At 47.6% G+C, this 19,244-nt stretch overlaps 2 long non-coding RNA genes across 2 annotated transcripts; one reads left to right on the plus strand and one right to left on the minus strand.

The window, feature by feature from the left end:
- Window positions 1-5,668: 5,668 nt before the first annotated feature.
- On the minus strand, window positions 5,669-6,639 carry LOC138297195 (uncharacterized). Its single transcript, XR_011203928.1, has 3 exons — window positions 6,585-6,639; window positions 5,926-5,988; window positions 5,669-5,750 (listed from the first exon to the last, which is right to left on the minus strand). It is a non-coding gene; the product is annotated as an uncharacterized lncRNA (long non-coding RNA).
- Window positions 6,640-11,502: 4,863 nt separating this feature from the next.
- LOC138297196 (uncharacterized) lies at window positions 11,503-12,473 on the plus strand. The gene is made up of 3 exons (XR_011203929.1): window positions 11,503-11,557; window positions 12,154-12,216; window positions 12,392-12,473. It is a non-coding gene; the product is annotated as an uncharacterized lncRNA (long non-coding RNA).
- Window positions 12,474-19,244: the final 6,771 nt, after the last annotated feature.

Consider the following 19,244-nt stretch of genomic DNA (forward strand, 5'->3'; position numbering starts at 1 on the left):
ATACATGGTGCAACATTACATTTACACCCCCACCCCCCTGGAAGAACCCAAGGACAAAAGGAAATGAGTTGAACGATTGTAATCATGAAAAAAACAGAAGTCAAAACTTAAAATACAGTATATAAAATTATGTACACCAACTACACAAGTCCGGATAGTGCACCAATTATTGTCCGTGGAACACTGGGCCCAAAATGCATGGGCGAAGCCCACACATGATACCACACTTTAAACGGAGAGAACACTGCAGGGGCATCAGATCGAAATGAAACAGGCACCTTAGGGGTAAGGGAAGGGGGGCACCTCAGCCGGATGAGTGCACAATGCCAGTGCTGCACGAGGGGGCTCCATGCCCACTGCATTATCCTGGGGAGTGCAAAGCCACAGTCTCTCAGGTGGATGTGATACTCCACTGGTTGTGGAGGGGGCTTTGTGCCCAGAGTGCTTCATCCTGCCAAGGACTGAGGTAGTGGATGAGATACTCCACTGGTTCTGGAGGGGGCATGGTGCCCAGAGTGCTTCATCCTGCAAAGTACTGAGGTAGTGGATGCCTTTCTCCACTGGTTCTGGAGGGGGCTTTGTGCCCAGAGTGCTTCATCCTGCCAAGGACTGAGGGAGTGGATGCCTTTCTCCACTGGTTCTGGAGGGGGCTTTGTGCCCAGAGTGCTTCATCCTGCCAAGGACTGAGGGAGAGGATACCTTTCTCTACTGAATATGGTGCATCATGGAGGCTGCCCAGGCTCCTGGAACTGACCACCAGGCTCGGACGACTGACCACTGGGGATGGCAGCCAGGTCGGCGTTGGTGCCAATGGCTCAGGACGTTGCGGGCCACTGGCGGTGCTTGCGGTGGTGTCAGTCGCGGCGGTGCTTGCGGCGGGCTCTGTGGCATCGGTGCTGGCGACGGGCTCTGTCGCATCGGTGCTGGCAGCGGGCTCTGTGGCATCGGTGCTGGCAGCGGACTCAGTGGCAGCGGTGCTGGTGGCGCACTCTGTGGCAGCGGTGCTTGGGACGGGCTCTGTGGCAGCGGTGCTTGGGATGGGCTCTGTGGCATCGGTGCTGGCGGCGGACTCTGTGGCATCGGTGCTGGCGGCGGACTCTGTGGCAGCGGTACTTGCGGCGGGCTCTGTGGTGGCGGTGCTGGTGGTAGGCACTGTGGCAGCGGTGCTGGTGGCGGGCTCAGTGACTGCAGAACTGGTGGCGGGCTCAGTGACTGCGGTGCTGGTGGCGTGCTCAGTGACTGCTGTGCTGGTGGCGGTGCATGTGACAGTGCAGGTGGCGGTCTTCTCTGCAGTACAAGTTGACGTCGACGTGGACAGAAGGTGTGACACTGGTCCCATTGTCGGAACCACCATGCCCTCTCCTGACCTGCCCTTGATTTTCTGGCCCTTCCCCACCGTGGATGGTGGCGCGGCTGTCTTGCCACTATCCCCTTTTGTTTCCCCAGAGCCCTTGGTGGCAGGTGTTTTCGCCTTCTCCCTCTGGGATGTGGGCAACGTTTTAACTTTGGCAGCTGGCGGAATGTCTTTGCCCTCGCTCCGTGGCACACTGGCAGCCCTGATGCTTGGCGCACTCCAAAAGCCGGCAGTTGCTGGCACCACTGTGTCCAGTGATGTGGTGTCTGAGGTGCTGGGTTGGGACCTGGAAAGCCTGGCCATAGGGGATGGACGGGGGGGTGTAGGGAAGAGGTCAATATTAGCCAGGAAAAGTTTTTTGAGACACACTGGGACGGGTAGATGGAGTGGGTTTGGGAGTGGAGAAAGAGGTAGTGGTTGTAGGAGGTGTACGTGTGCTGAATTTGGATGAAGGTGCATGGGCTGGAGGCTCTTGTGAGGTGGATGGCTGTTGGGTGGGTGTGTGCCTGCGTTTGTGTACTTTGGGATGAGGGCTCACAGACACACTGGGAGAGGACACAAGGGATGTGTGAATGGTAGTGGGGGTGGTGAGTGCACGTGAGTGGTGTGTAGAGATGGGCGTGTTGGTGATGGAGGTAGTGGCTGAGGATGTAGTGCATGCAGGTGTCAGTGGAGATGAGACAGGGAGGGAGGAGGGAGACGTGGAGGAGGGGGACACAGTGGAGGCAGTGGATGTTGGTATGTGTGCATGGGTATGATGCTTGTGTGAGTGCCTGTGAGATGTGTGATGCTTATGTTTGCCTGAGCCACTCTTGTGTGTTGGTGTGTGTGCATGCTGGTCTGATGGTGTGCTTGGGATAGGCTGAGGTATAGGGGACTGGGTCTGGGTGGAGGAAGTTGGAGGGGGGAGGCTGGACACATGGACAATGGCTGCCATCAGTGCTGAGGCCGGAGCATGAAATGCTCTCTGTTGGGCTGCCTGGCCAGAATAAATGCCCTCCAGGTATGCATTTGTTTGTTGCAACTGCCTCTCAGCACCCTGGATGGCATTCAAAATGGTAGACTGCCCAACAGTGAGGGATCTCAGGAGGTCAATAACCTCCTCACTGAGGGCAGCAGGGCTGACTGGGGCGGGGGCTGAGGTGCCTGGGGCGAAGGAGATGCCCACCCTCCTGGGTGAGCGGCCACGGGACACACGCTGAGGGGCTGCTGGGAGGGCGTTGCTGGAACGGGGGTCGGCGGCTGTACCTGTTGATGCGGGGGGCACAGAGGGGCCCGCCACCGCAAGGGAGCTCTCATCAGAGGAGGAGTTGCTGTCGCTGCTGTTACCTCCAGCCCCGCTGTGGAGCTCCCCTCGCCCTCCATCCCACTGGTGGCTTCAGACTCCGTTGTCTCGCCCTCCAGGGCCAAGTGGGATGCAGCTACCTCCTGCTCCGGTGCCACTGCGCCTCCGCCTAATGATGCTATTGCACACAAGAACAGGAAGACCACAAAAGGGGGGGGAAGACAGAAGAAAGACATGTTCAGTGCATGCAACACCACTACCGTTGGCGGACACTACAGACACAGCAGCCCTCTGCACTACACCATGCACTTTTAGTTCCTAGCTAATCACATGCCTATGGGGTACAAGGCCTACTCCCGATTGCTGCACCCATGGAAGTCACAGGAGCCTGACTAGGTTTAGATGGCTTTTACCACTGGTGGGGTTGAGGTGCCACATAGCCTGCCTCACAAAGGGTCCTTGCCTACAAATCTCGCCCTAGCTTAGGGTAACCCACTGCTCACCTCCCCCACCCAGACACCTAATAGTGCGCGCAGAGTTAGATAGATGTGACGGTACTCACCCCCTTGTTGATGCCGTGATGCGCTCAAGCACCCATCCAACTCCGGATACGTCACCGCCAGTATCCGGAACATCAGGGGGGTCATGGTGCGACGGGCACCCCTCCCCAGCTGGGCTTCTGTGGTCTTGCTCCAGCGGCAAATGTCCTCCCATCTTTTACGGCAGTGGGTGCTCCGTTTGTGGTAGACCCCCAGAGTCCAGACGTCCTTGGCGATGGCATGCCAAATATCCGTATTTCTGGTGAGCGCTGACCTACAGGATTAGTACAGGGGAAAAGGAAAAACTTTAACATTCCGGACCGTCACAGTCATTGGCCCACGTTCCCACCCTTGCCCTGACGCACATACACTCACCGTCCGCTCATGCAGGGCTCAGTCCCCCCCATGTATCTTCCATCCACACCACTCAAAACAGGCATTGCCCATGCAGCATGCTCACAATGTACTCACTTGTTTGTCTGGAGGACCGTAGAGTAGCGTGTACTGGGGGAGGACCCCATCCACTAACTTCTCCAACTCCTCCGAAGTAAAGGCAGGGGCCCTATCCCCAGACACATGAGTCATTGTCGCTTCCAGACTGAGGTCACAGCAGCGCTTGCAGTGTAGGTCATCTCCTGTCTAAGGTTAGGAATCAAGTGAGTGAACAGAGAGAAAATGGCAGTATGTCCACTTCGGTGCGTACCGTCACCGCCGGCGTACATTGTCATTGGCTCCTGGGACCCATAGGGTCCAATGGTAATCAATGCAGGATAGCGCCGCCGTCTTCGACCGTCTACCGCGACGGTGTAGAATGCCAGCGCAGTTACATGATATCCCCTTGTCCCACCTTACAGGTCAGGCAGCCGCCATTTCAGGGGGCCACATGGCATTAATAATAACTGCGTCACACCTGTCTAGGCCTTGCATACACACAGTAACAGGCACATTGCGGATTTACAAATGGGTGGTAATGACATTTTGGAATACCTCAGTGTTGGCTGACTCTCTGCTCGCTGTTCTCCTCCATAGGGCACATCCGCTGGGGCAGGTGAGGAGATGGCTGCATCCTCCGGTGTACAGACCGCTGGTGGACCTGTCGACAATGGAAGAGAGACACGTAATAGTCACCTACTGACTCGATCATGCAACAATCCGTGAACTTTGTGCCCAGTTGGAGCCCAACCTGATGTCAGCAATTCGCCATCCCATCAGTACTCCATTTCCTGGCAAGTGGGTCTTTTCAAACTACAGTGGCCATTGCATCAGGGATGTCCCAGCCTATGTTCTCAAACGTGTTGTCCAGAGTGTTGTCTGCCCTGCTGAAACACATGCGCAGCTACATCGTGTTCCCTGAGGTGGAGGATTTGCCTACAGTGAAAGGCGACTTCTATGCCCTGGGACATATCCCCAAAATCATAGGTGCCAAGTGGCCTTGGTACCCCCCGCCATGAGTGAACAGGTGTGCAGAAACCGGAAGAGCTATCATTCAATGAATGTGCAGATGGTGTGTTTGGCCGACCAGTACATCTCCCATGGGAATGCCCTGTTTCCTGGCTCAGTGCGTGACGCTTACATTCTGAGGAATAGCAGCATCCCTTATGTGATGGGGCAACTCCAGAGGCACCGTGTGTGGCTAATAGGTGAGGACAAGGACCCTATACCCTGTGAAAAGTTGTCTGGGGTTGACCCTAAGGGTTAGTGTGTGTGTAACAGTTGCCCTCGACATTTGCAGGTGATGCTGGGTACCCCAACCTGTCATGGCTACTGACCCCAATGAGAAATCCCAGGACAAGGGCAGAGGAACGCTACAATGAGGCACATGGACGAACTAGGAGAGTGATAGAAAGGACCTTTGGGCTCCTGAAGGCCTGGTTCCAGTGCCTCGAAAAAAGAGGGGGGTAAGAGAGGAGGATTGGTCGGTCCAGTGTACGTACTCCCAACACAGTACTAATATGATAAGGTACACTGTTCCGAAATTGGAAGGAGAGGAAAAAGAGAAAGAGTCCTGTTAATCAGGAGCAATGGTCCTCACACACCGTATTCGGTGTCATGCTTCATCATCGGACAGCTCCTCGTCAGACCGGCGCTGCAATGTCTGACGGGCACCCCCCGAGGGGGGGCTCTTTGCCGGAGATCTTTTTGAATATACTCGATGATGCCGCGGAGCCAAATATGGGTCCGAGAGAGGAGAAAATGTACAGAAAGAATAATAAAATTGGCTCAGATCCCTCACCTAATAGTTTATTATTTGCTGTTGGGAAGTGGTCAAGATTAAAAAGAAATCAAGGGAGTGAAACTAGAGGCAATGCTTGAACACTCACACAAGATCAATCAAAGTAATTAAGGAGGACGGAGAAGGTCCGACTCTCCTTAATATGTGGTCGACATGTTTCGCGTCGTTATTGGTCCAACAGGATCCCGTGACGCTTCTTCAGGACCTAATTAATCATAGATTTTCTCCACAAGAAAAAACAGAATACTTATACTTCTGTTGACTAACGCTCACAGTCAGAACGTCATCAGTCGCTTGACAGGACTAAAACGGTCTGGGTTTCCTTTCCTATCAGTCGCCCTAAGTATGGGAAACAAAAAGGGGCTAGAATTAGCTCAGTATATCATCGCTTCACCAATATTCAAGGGCGACGAGTGTAGGTTAATGAGGAAAAAGGGGAGTGACAAACTAGTGCAACACTCAGTGATCAAGTGATTGTAGGCACACCATGCTGGTAACATATAAAGTGGCTTACCATCTCAATTAGAGAATAGGCTTCATGGGATATCGCTGGCCCATCACCCGGTACACAGTAAATCTGGTGGTAAGAGAACATATGCCAAAAAAGGGGGGCATCGTATTGGGGTAATACAGTCATCACACAAGTCCAAGGCACAAATGGCTGAGGATGAGCCGATCAAATTTGAGGAAATGAGGGATTGACAGTAAAAGTGGAATTCAAAAATTTTATTTATATATGACTCACTTCAAATCTTATACATATACATCATAGAAGCAACAAGAGAGAAAACAATCATCAATTCTGTAGAAATGTTCATAAGTATCCCTAATATCACATATAGGGTAGGGCATGTAGCCAGTTTTATCCAGTGAAGAAATACTTCATTATAAAACAACATAAGAGACGTTCCTAACGGTCAAAGGAAGAGTGGCACATGAGGGGGATAAAGATGGGAGGGTATATCGTGATCCAGAAGTAATCATACCCTTATGTGACACACCGTAGTCAGTTAAAGAAGAAACAAAGAATTGGGCTGAAGGAGTGCAGTCTGTTAATCCACGGCCGTATCATTAAATGCAGGACACGAGGTGCCCCGACCTGAATGCATCGTAGCGTTCAAAAAAGTGCCGTGGTAAAGTTTCTATAAAGGAAGTGGGGAGATGGACACTTACTTGCGAGGTCACCGGTTTATGCAGCAGCACCTACCCGGGGGTCGCGTTCCCGAACATATGCGGAAACGGAAGGCTGCCGGCATAAATAGTATGCGCGCAGAGCGCGCGTCCATCAATTAGATGATCAGTTGCCCAGTAACGTCCTCGTCAGTGACGAGCCTCTAAGGAAATCAAAAAGGGACTCAAAAAACAAAAAACAGGACGCGATGGGAGCACTCTGTATATGGCGGCCATCTTAAAGTGGTATATGGATTATAGAGAAGCCGGAAATAGCTCAGTTCCAACTGTCAGGAGATTCCAAAATCCTATTGTAGATAAATTTAATCTTACTGATGTCATTTGTCCAGAAAGGTTAGTTCTAATCTCTTCTAGTGGGAGTAAAAAGAGGATGACCAACAAACAGGACCTTCTGAGAGTGGTTGTAAGAAGGGCAAAAAAATTGACTAAAAAACCAAGCTGCTACCTATTTGGAGAGGTGGAACCAGGGGATGTCATCGTTTAGTCCCTGTTGGTGAGTATGGAGTCTATATACCCAGCGTTGTTCAAGCTCAAATAACGGGCGGGTGCCTGGTGAGTCGCAAGTCTGTAATACCACCCATCGCATGTCGTCTGGTGTGTGGTTAAGTTCAATAAAATGTATACTAAGTTTGGTAGTAATACGTCCACACCGGATGTTACTACGGTGTTCATTTATCCTAATCTTTACAGGTCGTGTGGTCATCCCCACGTATCTAAGATTACAGGAACATGTGATAAGGTAAACACAATTGCGGGTGTTACAGTTAGTATGTCTCATCAGATGCCATGTTAAAAATGGCTCTAGCTGTAAGATGTCTGTGTGTTTGGTGAGTGAGCAGACATTGCAATTCCCACATGGAAAGTGACCTTTAACTGGGGGGAGATCCCATAGAGATTTCTGTCTGTTTGGGGTGTTGGTGGGTCTGGGTCGGGTGTGTACCAGCATGTCTTTTATGTTTGCGGTCCTCTTAAACGCAAACACAGGCTTGGGGATATTTTCACCACCACTGCAGAGGACCGGCCATCTCTTATTGATTATCTTCTTCACTGTGTTAGAAAGTGGTGTAAATGTTGATACACAGGTAAGCTTGTTGTCCGTAGATTTAGGGGTAAGCTGTAGTAGTGAGTCCCTATTACTATACTTAGCTCGTTTGTAAGCTGTTTTAATGACTCTATCCGGGTAATGGCGGTCGTGTAGTTTAACCTGTAATTCAGAGGCTTGGGTATTAAATAGTCGTACATCACTACAGTTCCGTCTAAGACGTAAAAACTGTCCAAAGGGTAAATTTTCTCTTAGTGCTTTGGGATGGTGACTCTCGTATAGTAATAAGCTGTTCCGATCAGTGGTTTTTTGAAAGGTACGGGTTTTCAATCGACCTTCCTCTATGCTGATTAACAAATCTAGGAAGGGGATCTCTTTAGTAGATACAGAGGAAGTGAAGTTAAGGAAGGGGTCTAGACTATTTACCCAAGTCGAGAGTGCATCTACTACGTCAATAGGGCCATGCCAAATGACAAGGATGTCGTCTATATAGCGACGCCACAATTTGATATTGGCGGAAAAGGGATTGGACTCAGGTAGGATAAAACGTTTCTCAAAGTCGTACATGTACAAACATGCTAAGCTCGAGGCAAAAGTGCTGCCCATCGAGGTTCTGCGGATTTGGTGGAAAAGTTTATCCTCAAACTGGAAAAAATTACGAGTCATAGCCAAACTAGCACAGTGCATGATAAAATGAACAGGTGTTGTGAATTCTGAACTGGTGGATAAAAGAAACGACTCAACTACCTCCAGTGTGGCCACTTGTGGGATGTTTGTATATAGAGCCTCAACATCAAGTGTGATCAAGGCATCGACACGTACTGTGGAATTTATGGTCTCAATCAGATTAAGAACGTCAGTAGTGTCTCTCAGGTAAGTGGTTGATTATTGTACAAGAGGTCGTAGGAAATGGTCACAGAATATCGAAAGTGGTTCAAGGATGGACCCAATCCCTGAGACTATAGGGCGTCCTGGTGGAGGAGATATGCCCTTGTGAATTTTTGGGAGGCAGTAAAAATAAGGGATACGGGGGTCCTCTGTATCCAAAAATTCTGCTTCCTTTTGGGATATCCAAGTGTTGTTAACAGCTTCCTCTATCATCCCACGTATCTCGGTTTGCAAACATCCCGTAGGATCCCGATCAATATGAGCATAGTAGGTAGAATCGCCAAGAAGGCGAAGGCATTCCTGTCTGTAATCTTTAGTATTCATCACAACAATGGCGCCTCCTTTGTCAGCTGGTTTGATAGTAATATTGAAATCAGCTGCTAGAGCTCGGAGTGCCTCATTCTCGATCCTGGACAGGTTAGTAAATCTATGTTGTGGTTGTAGGTTTTCGACATCGGAGGTGACCGCTTTCTCGAAAGCCTGAACCTCGCAAGGCATGGAGGAAAGTGGAGGTATGAATTGGGAAGGCTTTTTGAGGCCAGAGTCCAGTGGAGAATCGACAGTAGGTCTGTCTTTAAAGAAAAATTGTAGGCGTATTTTCCTAAAGAACCGGGACAGTTCGCATTGTAAACGAAAAGAATCGTCCTTTGGAGTGGGGACATACCCCAGTCCTTTATTCAATACCTTGGTTTCATTAGGGGAGAGGAGCTTAGAGGACAAATTAACCACTAGGTCGTCGTTGAGGGAGTCTTGCCCTGGCTCCTCGTGACCATCTGTGGTTCCTCCTGAGACCAGTGGACTCGTCTTCCTCTCCCTCGTCTTCTGCCTCTTCCTCTGCCCCTGCCTCGGCCTAAAAAAGGCATATAAGGTGGCATTGGACGGGGTTGATAAAAAGGGAAGGGTTGTTGCCATGTCATCGGGTGACCAGGATGATATTGTGGATAATTAAAATAAGGTTGGGGTCTGTCATCATCCGTGCTCCATCCATCAGAGGATGAGCTATGGCTATATTTACGAGGTTTCCTCCCAGAAGTGGAGGAGTCATCTGATGAAACGGAAGGAGTCTCCATCGTGTAATCATCTCTAATGTATGGGTAGATCTTCTCTCTATTAAACCTGTTGATATCTTTTTGTAACTTGGTGATCTTCTGTTGAGTCAAGAACTCTTTGGTTTCGTTAAGGTCAGTGTTGATTTCTGCTAATCGGCTCTTAAATGCTGCTATAGAGATTGTGGTTTTGAGTGTATTCTCTATGAAGGTGATCTGAATCGCTATAGACTTAGCTAGTCATCTAGATGTATTGATAATGAGGACCAGCCAGTCCCGGGTGCATTTCCATGCTACCTGAGCCCAGTCCTTCCTAAAGGCAAGGTCTTGTAGGAATATCCTGGGCATGTTCGATACCAATAGTCCATTTGGAGCTATATTAGCTCTCAAGTATCCCTTTTCCGCCAATATCAAATTGTGGCGTCGCTATATAGACGACATCCTTGTCATTTGGCATGGCCCTATTGACGTAGTAGATGCACTCTCGACTTGGGTAAATAGTCTAGACCCCTTCCTTAACTTCACTTCCTCTGTATCTACTAAAGAGATCCCCTTCCTAGATTTGTTAATCAGCATAGAGAAAGGTCGATTGAAAACCCGTACCTTTCAAAAAACCACTGATCGGAACAGCTTATTACTATACGAGAGTCACCATCCCAAAGCACTAAGAGAAAATTTACCCTTTGGACAGTTTTTACGTCTTAGACGGAACTGTAGTGATGTACGACTATTTAATACCCAAGCCTCTGAATTACAGGTTAAACTACACGACCGCCATTACCCGGATAGAGTCATTAAAACAGCTTACAAACGAGCTAAGTATAGTAATAGGGACTCACTACTACAGCTTACCCCTAAATCTACGGACAACAAGCTTACCTGTGTATCAACATTTACACCACTTTCTAACACAGTGAAGAAGATAATCAATAAGAGATGGCCGGTCCTCTGCAGTGGTGGTGAAAATATCCCCAAGCCTGTGTTTGCGTTTAAGAGGACCGCAAACATAAAAGACATGCTGGTACACACCCGACCCAGACCCACCAACACCCCAAACAGACAGAAATCTCTATGGGATCTCCCCCCAGTTAAAGGTCACTTTCCATGTGGGAATTGCAATGTCTGCTCACTCACCAAACACACAGACATCTTACAGCTAGAGCCATTTTTAACATGGCATCTGATGAGACATACTAACTGTAACACCCGCAATTGTGTTTACCTTATCACATGTCCCTGTAATCTTAGATACGTGGGGATGACCACACGACCTGTAAAGATTAGGATAAATGAACACCGTAGTAACATCCGGTGTGGACGTATTACTACCAAACTTAGTATACATTTTATTGAACTTAACCACACACCAGACGACATGCGATGGGTGGTATTACAGACTTGCGACTCACCAGGCACCCGCCCGTTATTTGAGCTTGAACAACGCTGGGTATATAGACTCCATACTCACCAACAGGGACTAAACGATGACATCCCCTGGTTCCACCTCTCCAAATAGGTAGCAGCTTGGTTTTTTAGTCAATTTTTTTGCCCTTCTTACAACCACTCTCAGAAGGTCCTGTTTGTTGGTCATCCTCTTTTTACTCCCACTAGAAGAGATTAGAACTAACCTTTCTGGACAAATGACATCAGTAAGATTAAATTTATCTACAATAGGATTTTGGAATCTCCTGACAGTTGGAACTGAGCTATTTCCGGCTTCTCTATAATCCATATACCACTTTAAGATGGCCGCCATATACAGAGTGCTCCCATCGCGTCCTGTTTTTTGTTTTTTGAGTCCCTTTTTGATTTCCTTAGAGGCTCGTCACTGACGAGGACGTTACTGGGCAACTGATCATCTAATTGATGGACGTGCACTCTGCGCGCATACTATTTATGCCGGCAGCCTTCCGTTTCCGCATATGTTCGGGAACGCGACCCCCGGGTAGGTGCTGCTGCATAAACCGGTGACCTCGCAAGTAAGTGTCCATCTCCCCACTTCCTTTATAGAAACTTTACCACTGCACTTTTTTGAACGCTACGATGCATTCAGGTCGGGGCACCTCGTGTCCTGCATTTAATGATACGGCCGTGGATTAACAGACTGCACTCCTTCAGCCCAATTCTTTGTTTCTTCTTTAACTGACTACGGTGTGTCACATAAGGGTATGATTACTTCTGGATCACGATATACCCTCCCATCTTTATACCCCTCATGTGCCACTCTTCCTTTGACCTTTAGGAAAGTCTCTTATGTTGTTTTATAATGAAGTATTTCTTCACTGGATAAAACTGGCTACATGCCCTACCCTATATGTGATATTAGGGATACTTATGAACATTTCTACAGAATTGATGATTGTTTTCTCTCTTGTTGCTTCTATGATGTATATGTATAAGATTTGAAGTGAGTCATATATAAATACAATTTTTGAATTCCACTTTTACTGTCAATCCCTCATTTCCTCAAATTTGATCGGCTCATCCTCAGCCATTTGTGCCTTGGACTTGTGTGATGACTGTATTACCCCAATACGATGCCCCCCTTTTTTGACATATGTTCTCTTACCACCAGATTTACTGTGTACCGGGTGATGGGCCAGCGATATCCCATGAAGCCTATTCTCTAATTGAGATGGTAAGCCACTTTATATGTTACCAGCATGGTGTGCCTACAATCCCTTGATCACTGAGTGTTGCACTAGTTTGTCACTCCCCTTTTTCCTCATTAACCTACACTCGTCGCCCTTGAATATTGGTGAAGCGATGATATACTGAGCTAATTCTAGCCCCTTTTTGTTTCCCATACTTAGGGCGACTGATAGGAAAGGAAACCCAGACCGTTTTAGTCCTGTCAAGCGACTGATGACGTTCTGACTGTGAGCGTTAGTCAACAGAAGTATAAGTATTCTGTTTTTTCTTGTGGAGAAAATCTATGATTAATTAGGTCCTGAAGAAGCGTCACGGGATCCTGTTGGACCAATAACGACGCGAAACATGTCGACCACATATTAAGGAGAGTCGGACCTTCTCCGTCCTCCTTAATTACTTTGATTGATCTTGTGTGAGTGTTCAAGCATTGCCTCTAGTTTCACTCCCTTGATTTCTTTTTAATCTTGACCACTTCCCAACAGCAAATAATAAACTATTAGGTGAGGGATCTGAGCCAATTTTATTATTCTTTCTGTACATTTTCTCCTCTCTCGGACCCATATTTGGCTCCGCGGCATCATCGAGTATATTCAAAAAGATCTCCGGCAAAGAGCCCCCCCTCGGGGGGTGCCCGTCAGACATTGCAGCGCCGGTCTGACGAGGAGCTGTCCGATGATGAAGCATGACACCGAATACGGTGTGTGAGGACCATTGCTCCTGATTAACAGGACTCTTTCTCTTTTTCCTCTCCTTCCAATTTCGGAACAGTGTACCTTATCATATTAGTACTGGTTCCAGTGCCTCCATATGACAGGTGGTTCTCTCTACTACTCACCAAAGAAGGTGTGTCAGATAATCGTGGCCTACTGTATGCTGCACAACCTTGCTTTGCGACGACAGGTGTCTTTTCTGCAGGAGGATGGTCCAGAAGGAGGTCTTGTGGCAACTGTGGAGCCTGTGGACAGTGAAGAACAGGAGGCAGAAGAAGAACGTTATCCAGTAATACTTCCAGTGAGACACAGGTAAGAAGATGTCACTGCCCCACACATCTCATACAATTGTTAGACCTATTATATGTCTGTCACTTTCACCCATTTCACAGATGTGGGTCCCACTGTGTGACCTCTGCTATATTACCTAATGGACTAGAGCTGTGCTACATCGGTATGTTGACAATACAATTGACATTGCTATTTTCCATAGTTATTGGAAATACACATTTGTGAAAGCACAGACTGACTCCAGATTGTTTTGTGATTCAAGGGTTTTTATTTCAGTGCAAATTAGTGTAGGGGGTTGTAAAATGGGCAGGGGTGATGGTGGAAAATTGTCCATGGCAGAGTCAAGTCTATTTGTTTCACAGGTGCATTGTCCAAGGGGCAGAGGAAGTAGAGCTAGGGCAGTTGATGGATGGACAGGGTGACGAAGTGGTACAGAAGGATGACAATCACGGGGGTCTCATTTCCTGGCGGGGGTCTTGGCATTGTTCTCTGTCTTTGTCCTGGTTCTCAGGGACCGTTTGCAGGGGGTTCTCTATCTGCAGGGGGTGGGGTGCTGGTGTCGTCGTCTTGTGGCAGTGCATCCTGTCCACTAGCGCCGGCAGAGGTGGTGGGCTGTTCATCATCCAGGCTAGTGTCAGGTGTCCCTTGATGTGCCACAGTGTCCCTTCTGGTGTTAACAAGGTCCTTCAGCACCCCTACAATTGTGACCCGGGTGGTGTTGATGGACTTGAGTTCCTCCCTGATCTCCAGATACTGTTCCTCCTGCAGCCGCTGGGTCTCCACTACCGTTGCCATCATCTCCTGGAAATGATGGTACGCTCCCATGATGTTGGAGAGGGCCTCATGGAGAATGTGTTCCCTGGACCTGTCCTCCCCCTCTCACACAGCAGTCCTTCCAGTTCGCCTGTTTTCCTGTTCCTCTGTCTCCTGAACCGTGTGCCCACTGCCACTGCCCCCAGGTCCCTGATGTTCTTGGGTTGGTGGGTTTGCCTGGGTTCCCTGTAGTGGTGGACACACTGCTGCTTGACGTGTCATGGGGACAGAGGGATTGGCCCGCTGGGTGGGTGCTGTGCTGGTGTTTCCTGAGGGGGGTGGCTCTGTACTGGCATGTGCCAGTGTCAGGGGAACCGACTGTCCCGAGGTCCCAGATGTGCCGGGCTGGTCATCTTGATCCAGTTGGACAGAGCTGCTGTCATCACTGTGGGCCTCTTCTGTGGGGGGAGTGAACATGTCTGGAACCTCCTGTCTGGTGACATTGGGTAGGGGTCCTGCAGGGGTGTAAAGGCATAATTATTGCATCTGTGTGTGCCATTGTGTGCAATGGGTGGGTGACCCTGTACTCTAGTGCTTGCATTCTTGTCTAGGACCTTGTGTGATATTCGTTTGGGGACTGTGTGGGTATCTGTAGTGGACATGCTTTGGTGATGGGTGTCCAGGCTTTGGTGTTGCATGCAGGGCTTGGTGTTGGGATGGATGGGTTGTGATAGTGGGACATTTGTGAGGTGTTGGAGTGATGGGGGTGAGGGTGAGGTATGTATTAGCATGCAGGTAGGGTGGGGAATGTAATAGTTAATATTTGACTTACCAGAGTCCATTCCTCCTGCTACTCCTGCGAGGCCCTCTGGATGCGGAATGGCCAAGACTTGCTCCTCCCATGTTGTTAGTTGTGGGGGATGAGGTGGGGGTCCACCGCCAGTCCTCTGTACAGCAATCTGGTGTCTTGAGACCAAGGAACGCACCTTCCCCCGTAGGTCGTTCCACCTCTTCCTGATGTCATCACATGTTCTTGGATGCTGTCCCACTGCGTTTACCCTGTCTACGATTCTGCGCCATAGCTCCATCTTCCTAGCAATGGAGGTGTGCTGCACTGGTGATCCGAATAGCTGTGGCTCTACCCGGACGATTTCCTCCACCATGACCCTGAGCTCCCCCTCAGAGAACCTGGGGTGTCTTTGAGGTGCCATGATGTGGTGTGGGTGATGTGTGAGGTGGTGTCGGTTGTGATGTGTGAGGGGATGTGTTTGTGTGTGTTGTCTGAGGTGTGTGGATGTTGTGTGAGTGATGGTGTTGTGTGCCTGTGGATGCTAGTGTTGTTTCTGGTGGTGTCTCTCTGTGGGCTTCTTTCTCAGTTTTGGTAGTAAGGGTTTGTGGGTGATGTGGGTGTGTGTTTTATAATTGATTGGGTGTGTGGGAGTAGTGTGTGTATGAGTATCAGGTATGTGTATTTCGAATTGTCCAATGTGGTTGTGTTTTGTAAATGTGTGTGTATTTTGAGTGCGGCGGTGTGTACCGCCAATGGTTTACCGCAGTTGAAAGACCGCTACGTGGATTCGTGGGTCGTGATAGTGTGGGTATATTCGTGTTGGCGTGACGGTGTCGGTTTTGATCTCAACAGTTTATCACTGACCTTTGGTGTGGCGAACTTGTGTGGGTGCCTGGATTTTGACGGATTCCGGCTGTGGGTCATAATAGCTGTAGCAGAAATCCACTGCGCCAGCGGTGTGTTGGCGGTCTTCTGCACGGCGGTAAGCGGAATTTACCGCCAATGTTGTAATGAGGGCCCTAACGACCATCAGTAAACACAAGAGGTTACGAGCAACTGCCAGACCTATTTGTTATTGCTTGTTTTATCATTGCTTATGAAAAATGTAATTGTTGCAGGAGCTGCTGGCCCATTGCCAGTATGAAAGTAATTTCCTAAAGACAAACATCTACCTTTCATATCAGAAAGCACACATTCACATCATAGCCTCTGCATCTTTGTGTGTAGATGTTCAACTTGTGAAAATTCACTGTGCTGTCTCTAACACTGAAGTAAGCCAATGCCAGGAGGAGCCAGACCCATCTCCATGGGTAGAAAAATAATGTGAATGACACAACAGACCAGTGGATGAAGGGGGCTTTTTAAAAACTCTCTACTAAATATTTTATTTTGAAATGTGTGTTTTTCACTGGGGAAGGGGGCAAGTGCCCCCCAGGGGAACAGACATATATCTAAAAAATATATATGGGCCAAAAGGAGGTTGACTCACATAGAATGGTAGAAAGGCTGACGCCTAAATAATATTTTTCTTGTAATGAAATACTTGGGGCCAAACTGGGAGTGACCCAGTCACAAAAGCACACTTACTTATTTATTCCCCCTTGCGAAAAACATTTTTATTTACAAAAAAATGGTCCCCATGGGAATATCAGAGAAAGACAAGAAAAGACAAAGGTTGAAGAGAGAAAGCTGCAGTTATTGAAAAGAGAACTAAAATAGCAACCAGATGGATAAGACAGCCATGCGAAAGACATGAGTTGTGCCGTAATCACATAATCAGAAAGGCAGGTGACCAAAATATGAAAAAACGTCAACCAGATGGTGGAGGCAGACAGGCACATAGAGTGAAACCAGAGATAAAGTCAAGTCAATATGAAATTGTCAAGGAGAATACATTAAAAAGCAGAGGTAAGGGGTGAAGGAGAAAAGAAAGTGAAGAATGACAAAAGAAGGACAACAGATCACAAAGTTGAACAAGTAGACAGTTCTTCTTACAAAATGAAATGCATAGTCTAATATATACCATATTCTGTAAACTCTACATGTACACCTATTGGTGTTCTGAAAAATGAGGGTAAAGGTCATAAGAAACGATTAGTGGATAGTCAGCAAGTAGCAGACATTTTATTTGGACATTTTAATTCATGCAAATAAAATAAGCTGTACTACACAAACATAACTTAGTTTTTGGCCTTTGAATAGACAGCACTTGATTATATTTGTAAGGGCCCTCAAATATAATTTTGAGTGGGACATTCCTCAGCCTTCCCTTCAGGTAACAAGTGAAGTGCTCCCTTGAGAAGTGGTAAATTAAAGACATTGACACTTCTGTATATGCTCAATATTGTACCATCACTTTAGCACTCTTTCAGAACTTAAAGATACTTATCCATAGAACGGTACAAAGGCCTGGGCCCTATAATTCAGACCCCTGTTCAAATCACCATTTACACAGGGGTTAGTGTGGTGTGTGGAGTTTAACACACCTGACAATTATGAGATGTCATGTAGGCCACACTACCATCAATTTATCCAGGGACTTATTAGCAGGTCAACCTTGACAATAAATATTGGCAGGAAATGCCTGGTGAAGACTGGGACAACAGTAATGTGGCTCAGGTGGCACAAAAGTATGTATGTAACAGCAATTTGGGGGGCTAAACCTATATAGCATGACTGACAGAAGCATTGATTCAGTATACCCTTAAAAGACATGTAAGATTGAGAAGCAGATCTGTAGAAGCTCATTCTTCTCAAAACAATGAGTTAATTCAACAGGTTAGGAACAATCACTGATGAGTAGCAGATGTCAATGAAAGAGATATTAGCAAGGAAGAAGTAAACAGTGGTAGAACGGTGGGGACCATGGACACAGATTGTGTGTTTCCAATGATTGTGATCACGTATATTACTAGGAATAAAATAAAGAGCACAGCTTGCATACTGGGGCCCTTAGAAGGTCCTAGCAGCAGGAGCTCTGCCACTGAGTTTACGTTCTTCTTCTACATTTAGGCCCCACTCCTTAAGTCTAGAAAAAATTAAGAAAATAATTACGAAAAATCATTTTACAAGACCACAGAGGTTGCTGATAAAACATGGAGACATCTTTAAGCACCTAAAGCATCAGCTTATCTAATGCAAATGGCACTGCTTGACTTTCAGAATATCTTTACATGCTTTCTTCCTTGTGGTGCTAATATAAACTCATTGCCACAACTCCATTGTCCTGGGAACCATTGTGTATGTTTTTGTATTCTTTTGTAAAGCCCAGATTTCTTGCAGACGGCCACTTCAGAGCTATTTAGGTGAATGAAAGTATCATAGGAGATGAAAAAGATGCAAGTTTATGTCACAATTTTCAACAGAGCAGGGAGCACAAACAGGACACTTGGGTAATTCAATTATAAGATCATTAAATAGAACTTGAATCAGATTGTCAATATTGAAAATTCTTCACTCAGTTCATAGATATACAAGAACCGTAATGTTGAATCTTCAACAGATTTTTATTCTTCAATAAAAAAATCCAGCCTATATAACAAACGTTAAAGAAACAAAGAAACACATTGGCGAGGCTGGAATTTTGTATTGAAGAATAAAAACCCCGGTCTCTCTCTCTCACCACTGCTAAGGCCCCCCCTATCTAGTTCTAGATGTTGCTGCTGCAGCCTCAACATGGCCGCCTCAGTCTCAGTTTTCTGAGCTCTCTCAATAGAGTCATCCCCTGGAGTTTTACATTGAGACTCCTCAGACACTGAAGTGACATAAGATTGAGCTGAGGTGGATCTTTCCCTAGTCTTCGTGACCCTTTCTACCTGCCCTCTGGGAGTATAGGGAGCCCACATGTGTGACTTCCCCTCCCACTACCTTCTAGACTAGTTGGTCTGCTAGAGACCTGAACGTTCTTTAAGGAACACTCCCCTGGGCCTGGAATGTCATTCTCTACTTCAGTAAGGTTAGGGTCTAGTTCTTCTTCCCCCTCCTCCTGATCACCAGCTTGATCCTTGTCATCCTGGAGGAGAAGGCCCAAGAGCAGACTCTTGTTGGGGTTCCTTACCATTTCCAGTTTCCTTTCTGCACATAGCCCCTTCAATTCCTTGAAGGTCAGGCACTCATGAGGATAGTCCATGGCCTCAGAGCAAGGTCCAACTGTAGACATGGTGTGTGATAGGATAGTGTAGGGTGTACCTAACCTGCCTAACTCCTAGTCTCTCAGAAAGACGTTTAGAGTAAGGGCTATGCCTATACCCTAGCTTACCTAGACTTCAGAGAATAGTTTCCTGTACTAGATACTATGTATATCTCTCGGTATGGAGTGATCTTTCCTGTGGAAAGCACTGGGTGACTCAGTGATAAGGCAATTGCAAATACTTATCCAACCGATGCCTCCAATGTAGGAGGCTGAGGTGTGTGGTGGGTACCTATGGTACTTACACCTTATACAAGGTCCAGGTATCCCTTATTAGTGTA

This window comes from Pleurodeles waltl, chromosome 5 (assembly GCF_031143425.1).
Source record: "Pleurodeles waltl isolate 20211129_DDA chromosome 5, aPleWal1.hap1.20221129, whole genome shotgun sequence".
Taxonomy (NCBI): domain Eukaryota; kingdom Metazoa; phylum Chordata; class Amphibia; order Caudata; family Salamandridae; genus Pleurodeles; species Pleurodeles waltl.